This window comes from Procambarus clarkii, chromosome 36 (genome assembly GCF_040958095.1).
Source record: "Procambarus clarkii isolate CNS0578487 chromosome 36, FALCON_Pclarkii_2.0, whole genome shotgun sequence".
NCBI classification, from domain to species: Eukaryota; Metazoa; Arthropoda; class Malacostraca; order Decapoda; family Cambaridae; genus Procambarus; species Procambarus clarkii.
In genome coordinates, this window is record NC_091185.1 from 15,071,226 (window position 1) to 15,078,665 (window position 7,440).

Below are 7,440 nucleotides of genomic sequence, written 5' to 3' on the forward strand. Positions count from 1 at the left end.
GTAAAAGTTAAAGCACGACAGAGGCGAGAGGAAGGATGTTGCAAGGACCGCGCAAGATAGCGAAGACAGTAGCGATCACGGCGGTCCTGGAGAGACAGGAAGCCAGTGTCAACATACAAGCTAAGGATGGGAGTCGAACGAAAGGCACCAGAACTGAGGCGCAACCCAGTATGGTGCAAAGCATCAAGACGGCGAAGAGTAGAAGGAGAAGCAGACAAGTAAGCAGGGCAACCATAATCGAGCTTAGACAGGACGAGAGAGGAATGTAAAGCAAGGAGAGTGCGCCTATCTGCCCCCCAAGAAGTATGGGACAAGACCCGAAGGAGGGTAAGGGCCTTAGAGCACTCAACACGGAGGTAAGAGATATGGGGAGACCAAGACAAACGAGTCTCAAGGAATAACCCCAAAAGCTTCGCGGAATCTTTGTATTCAAGGGGATGACCATAAAGTGACAAAGAGGGACGAAGAACAACCCATTTACGCGTAAAAGTCATGGCACAAGTCTTAGAAGTAGAGAACTTGAAGCCATGACCTGTGGCCCAAGACGACACGGCATCAATTGCAAGTTGAAGCCGGCGTTGAAGGAGAGGCGAATCATCACCCTGACAACAAAGGGTAAGATCATCGACATAGAGAGCGGAGAAGACACCAGAAGGAAGAGAGGAAAGAAGACCATTGAGGGCAACCAGAAAAAGAGTAGTGCTCAGAACACTACCCTGGGGCACACCTTTGTATTGCTGAAAAGAGGGAGAGAGAGCGGTACCAAGGCGCACCCGAAAGGAACGACGAGAGAGGAAGCTGCGGAGAAAGAGAGGGAGATGACCAAGTGGTGTCGTAAGCCTTTTCTAGGTCAAAAAGGACGGCAACAACGGAGGTCTTCGCAGCAAAAGCAGTACGAATATAGACCTCCAAGTTCACCAGGACATCTGTCGTGCTGCGGCACTTGCGGAAACCAAATTGAGAAGGGGAGAGGAGGTGATGGTGTTCCAGGAACCACATCAGACGAACGTTAACCATACGTTCAAAGAGTTTGCAGACACAACTTGTGAGAGCAATAGGGCGAAAGTCCTTAGGGGAAGTACCCAGAGACCCCGGTTTGCGAACAGGGAGGACAACGGCATCGAGCCAGTCCTCAGGGACTGACGACGACTCCCAGATCCGATTATACAGACTCAGTAAATACTGAGACGTGCTCGGAGGGAGATGGCGAAGCATCTCATAATGAATACCATCGGAGCCTGCCGCCGTAGAACCGCAGAGGGCCAGGGCAGAACGAAGTTCAGAGAGAGAGAAGGGATCATTATAGGGAAGCTGAAGATGAATGCAGAAATCTAAAGGACGAGACTCAAGGACAGGTTTACGAAGAAGGAAAGATTGGGGAAGATGAAGACCATAGCTAACAGAAGAAAAGTGGGAACCCAGTTCGGAAGCGACCTGCAACGGGTCCGCCACAAGAGTATCACGGAGGTGAAGGACCGGTGAAACATCGGGAACGAACTTACCCGCTATCTTGCGGATACGCTTCCAGATCTGGGCCAGAGGGGTCTCGGACGTAATTGTTGAGACATAAGATGCCCAACATTCACGTTTAGCCGTACGGATGGCCCTACGGGCCACCGAACTCGCTTTCCGAAAGAAAAGAAAAGAATCGGTCGTCTGTCTACGGCGGTGCCTCTTCCAGGCTGCACGCTTACAGCGGACAGCCCGAGCACAGTCCGCATTCCACCAGGGAACGCACTTCCGTGGACCCCGAGAGGAAGAGCGAGGAATAGAGCGGAGGGCAGCGTTGAAGACAGTGTCATGAAAAAGGAGGAGAGCGTGAGAGAGAGGCAGAAGGGAGAGGTCAGAGAGAGCAGCACTGAGGGTAAATAGGGTCCAGTCTGCCTTAGCAAACTGCCACCTAGGGAAAGAGAGGGAAGGGCGAAAAGAGAAAAAGGAAACAAGGATGGGGAAATGATCACTTCCATGGAGGTCATCAAGAACCTGCCACGTGAAATCTAAGTAAAGAGAAGAAGAGCAGAGAGAAAGATGAAGACAAGAAAGGGTGCGAGTCCGAGAGTCCAAATGAGTGGGCTCACCAGAATTCAGAAGAGACAGGGAAGAAGAGAGGAGAAACGGCTCAAGGAGGCGACCCCGGGTATTTGTCAGAACGTCACCCCAAAGAGAATGACGACAATTGAAGTCACCCAGCAGGAGCACAGGCTCCGGCAAGGAGTCTAGGAGGTGTTTCAAATCAGGAAGAGAGCGGGACACTCGGGGGGAGATAAATGGAACAAACTGTGTACCATTTCCCCACAAAGATACGAGCAGCAGAACAATGCAGAGGCGAAGGAAAAAGTAAAGGAACAAAGGGAACATCAGCCCGAATCAAGAGAGCAGAAGAATTAGAAGCCCCAGCAATGGCTGGGGGGGGGGGGAGAGAAAGGAATAGCCACGAAAACGACCAGGACGAGCACCAATCATTGGCTCCTGGAGACAGACACAAAGGGGCGAAAACCGCGAAATCAGAAGTTGGAGTTTGAGGAAATTGGCGTAATAACCTCGAACGTTCCATTGAAGAATGGACAACGACGAGAAGAGAAAGGACAAAAACAGAGAACAAGGAAGAAACAAAGGCGAAAGAGCAACAGAGCACGTTAAAGAATATCAGGGTCGGGATCAGGGTCAGCAAAGTCAGGGTTAGGGGGCATGGGTAAACTGAGCAAAGACGGAGGGAAGGAAACGGGAGAACAGATCAGAGGTGGGCAGGCAGGGTCCGGAGGAGGAGGAGGAGGAGGAGGAAGAGGAGGAGACAACGGAGAGGAGCAGTCAAGGACAGCAGCAGGAAGAGGGGGAGTAGAAAGAGGGGAGCGCACCCCAGCAAGAGCAGCAACCGAAAGGGAAGTAGGGGCCAAAGAAACCTCATAGCAGGAACAGGGGGCGCAAGCACTGAAACGGGAGGGGAAGGAGCAACAGAGCCAGAAGGAGGAGCTGAGGAAGAAAGCGAAGCCTTCTTACCCGCCGGGGAAGAGGAAGGAGAGGAGCCAGGCTTACGCTTCTGACTTAAAGAGACCGGTGTCCCAGCAACTACGTACCGGGCAACGGATTCCAGTGTCTCAACAGGAGAAGCCGAACAAGAGCACACACGACGGCCGTTAGGAGAGCGATGGACATCCGCCCGCACCGACAGGCGGTGGGGAGAGCCGATAGATGGAGGAAGAGGATGGGAAGGAGGATCGGAGGGGGACGAGGAAGAAGACACAGAAGACACGACAGACCGGGTAGAAGGAAGGGGAACCCCAGACAGAGGACCAGGAGGAGGATCCTTCGGGGGAGAACCCAAAGGAACAGAGGAGGGGGCAGTGGGCGCATCAGGGTCCAAGGCCCGGAAACGGTTGTGAGTCTGAGGAAGGCGGGAAGGACGAGGAGAGGAAGAGCGCAACACGCGAGCATAAGAGATATTAGCATAAGGCGGGAGCCGGCGAACCTGGCGCCTCGCCTCAGGAAAAGATAAACGCTCCCGGTGCTTCAGGTTGAGGACGGCTGCCTCAAGCTTGTAATGGACACACGCACGGGAAAAGGTAGGATGGGCCTCACCGCAGTTGAGGCAACGAGCCTGGGGAGAAGTGCACTCCGACTTAGAGTGACCTTCGCCACCACACAAAGGACAGAGAGAGACAGTCCCGGAGCAGCGGAGGGCACCATGCCCAAACCTCCAGCACTTGTTGCAGAGCCGAGGAGAAGGAATGTACTCCTGGACAGAGCACCTGGCACCAGCAAGAATGACAGAGGGTGGAAGGGTCCTACCATCAAAGGTAATCTTCACAACCCGGAGGGGTTGATGGCGACTACCACGAGGGGGACGAGTAAACGTGTCCACCTGGAGAATAGAATGGCCCTGGGCAGCGAGGATATGTCGAATATCGTCGTGGCAGTCGCGCAGGTCCCGAACACCGGTCGCAACATGGAGCGGGAGCAAAATAGTGCCAACACTGGCATTCAACTGAGCGTTCTTCGAGACCCGAACGGGGGTCTCGCCAAGGCAGGATAAGGCAGCCAAGTGGGAAGCAGCATCCTGAGAAGGAGCAGCAACGACACGTGTACCAAGACGAGTGGGGTTGAAAGCAATGGAGGCATCCACGGAATCAATGAGATGTCGATGGAGGGAGAAATCGTCAGGAGGCGCAGAATCAAGAGGGAGGAGATCAAAATATTTGGCCCATGAAGCAGGACCAAACAAGGCTTGATAGGTAGCAGAACTGGAAGGAATCGAGCGAGGGCGGCCGTGACGAGGACGGCGGTGAGAACCCCCAGAGAGAGAGGGGTTAAAAGGCGCAGTAGTCACAACTAGAGAAGGAGCCACGCCAGGGGACGAGGTAGTCACTACTGGGGGCTTGGGGCTCGACAAAACCACAGAGGAGGGAGGGGAGCCAGGGGAAGGAGTCAGAGAGGCCAAAGGAGGAGCAAGGTCGGGGCCCAATGCAGCGGAGGCTACAGAGCCCGGTCTTCCAATACGGACCGACTCGGGGGCTTGGTCGCCCACCCCACGAGCCTGAGAAGGTAAGCCAGAAGCAGCCGAAACAGGGGTTATCATCTTGACGAAAAGAAGAATTCATTCACAAATATGCCCCCACACCCACCATGGAGCCACAATTAGAGGCAGGACACCCAACAAGAAGCTATCACCGATCTTGTCGGGGCCTCCTAGGGGTGCGTCGTGAGTATACGCCCCACAAACGCCACCTTAAGAAACCGACAGTCCGTCGAGATCGGGTTCAGTGACGAAAGGGGGATTGACAATAAAAGGTTCCCCTCGCTCTCGACGTCGGGTACTACAGTTCTACGGGTGCAAGAGTATGCCTCCTCAAGCACCCGGGCGTCAAAATAGAAGAAGTCCAAGGGAAGAGCCAGAACGAGCAAAAGGTTGGCAGGAAACGGCAAGCAGATAGGAGAAGAGGGGGGAGAAAAATGAAGCAGAAGGAAAAGGAAAAGATGCCCAGCAGAATTGGAGAGGACGGCAGCAGGAGCACAAGGCTAGAAAAGGACAGAGGACTGTCCCAAGGAGCATCACACTCCGGCAGCCGCCCACGAAGCCCCCACACGGCGACAACGAGCTGAGCGGGGAGGGGGGTTTCCAAGACAAGCACGTTAATACTTGATTGTAAACTGTTTATTGCTCGTAGTGAGGATAGGGAGTCAGAAATAATTAAGCTGTCTACTTCAGTGTTGTCAATAATTTCGAGTGCTACCAGTATCGCTACCAACTCGGCTTGCATTGTAGACGCCCAGTTACTAATTCGGATATTTCTTTGAATTATTCTGCCATCGGGCTGATGAGCAATAACAGCACTTCCTGCCCTCCCTGTAGCTGCATTGAGTGATCCGTCAGTGTATATGGTCTGTGCAATGTTGTTTTCAGCTTGTATATTGTGAATGTGTTCTATGGTGCTTAATTTAGCAGCAAGCTGAGCATGAGGGTTGCTTGTGATTAGTTTCTTGGTGGGGTATGCAGGGGTCAGGATGTCAAAAGGTACTATCTGCCAGGGTGGAAGGAAGTGCTGTACTCTTTCATCTGTATATACATCGTGCAGTCCCATCATTTTAATATGAATGGCAGTTCTTTGAATCCATTTAGACTCGCTAGTTCCATTTCGTATGTGTTCTAACAGTGCAACTGACACAATGTTGTTTTTGTTATCACGCAGCACCTTTAGTCCCATCATAAGATTAATTTCAAATATTCTATCTCGAATGCTAAGTATATTTAATTCTTTCCGCATGGTGAGAACTTTGGTAGTTATAGGACAGCCAAGTATAATTCTGAGTGCTTCATTTTGCATTTTTTCCAGTCTATCAATACTTTTGCCATTCTGCAGGACCAAAGCTGGTGCATGATAGTCTATCAGAGACCTTATATACGCTAAATACATCATTCTTGCTATTCTAATATTAACACCATATTTCCGGCTGTACCCCACTACAGTTCTGAGAGCCTTGAGTCTGTCTCTATATTGTTGATGTAACTTATTGACTGCAGTTGAGGTTCAAGGGACAGAGACTCCAAAGTATTTGAAAGAAGAGACATAGTCTATTGGTATGTTGTCTATCTTAAGTTTTCGTGGTCTACTTTTGTGGTTGCCAATTTGTCTGTTAAATACCTTAGTTTTAGCAGCGTTGATTACAAGACCAAGGCTCTCACAAGCTGTATGTATACAATTTAAGACTGTTTGCATTTCGCGGTGGGTTTTAGTATGCACAAGGATGTCATCTGCATAGCTGATAGTGATGTTTGCCGGATTAGTTGGGATTGATTTTAGTAAAGCATTAATTAGAACATTAAACAAGGTAGGACTAAGTACTCCTCCTTGTGGGGTGCCTAGTTGCATTACTTTAGTTTCACTCTTGTAGCCTTGGAACAGTGCAGAGGAGCATGACTGATTATATAAATCCTATGAATGATTTTGATACATTTATTATTTAATCAAGATGTATTTCATGGGCCACAGTGTTTATATATCAGTGACCAGTTACCTGAACAAGCTTCAAGTTAATATAACTAATGTCACAGTTCTCACTGCAGTTCTAAAATCATACTTGACTGTAGTAATTGATCACATTCAGTCCTTTGGGTTAAATAAAATGTAATTAGGCTAGAATTTTAGCCTCCCAAGAGTTAACAGGGAAATGAAATCACATAAGACTTCCATCCCCTGCAACTCTAGCATGAGACATCTGTCCTGTACGAATTGACGCACAAATGTGATTACTAACTACTAACATCAACTTAATCTAATAATATGAAGGAGGAAGAGTATCGGTGTTCATCTGTCCTAAGTATTGGACCTCGACACGTATTCTGCCCTCGGGAAATTATGTCCGAAAACCCGACATCATTTACTAATATTCAATACAATATGCAGATAATATTGCTGCTGTTTGTAATAACAAATTAACCCTAGAAATAGTGTTTATTCCCACAGAGGATGTGGTGTAATGGAATTTTTCGTCAATAGAAAACAGGGAATATCACTGCCATGTTGCTATTAATTTCACCAGCTAATTATGTTGAGAATTATTCTATATACAGCAGTCTTAGACTGTTGGATATACAAAAGTCTAACTTAGACTCAGTTGAACTGTTAACATTATAAAAAATCTCACTTGAATTAACTTATCTATTAGTACCAGAATAGAGTAAATGTTACCTTTCTACCACATCTTCACATCTGGACAAAAGAGCCAGAGCATTAGTGGAGGAGGGCCAGTAGTAAGCCATTGTTAATTTTTATCAAGTCGCTAGAGCAAGAGCAGCTCCTAGAATTCTCCCTTGGATGAAATGTTATGGACAGTAAATTAGTGGTTCCATTATCAACACACACAGTCATCATCGAAACAAGGGAAGTGTCCAATTCCAAAATCTTATCTAGTCATTCCTGGCCAGTAATGTTAGGTAGACAGGAG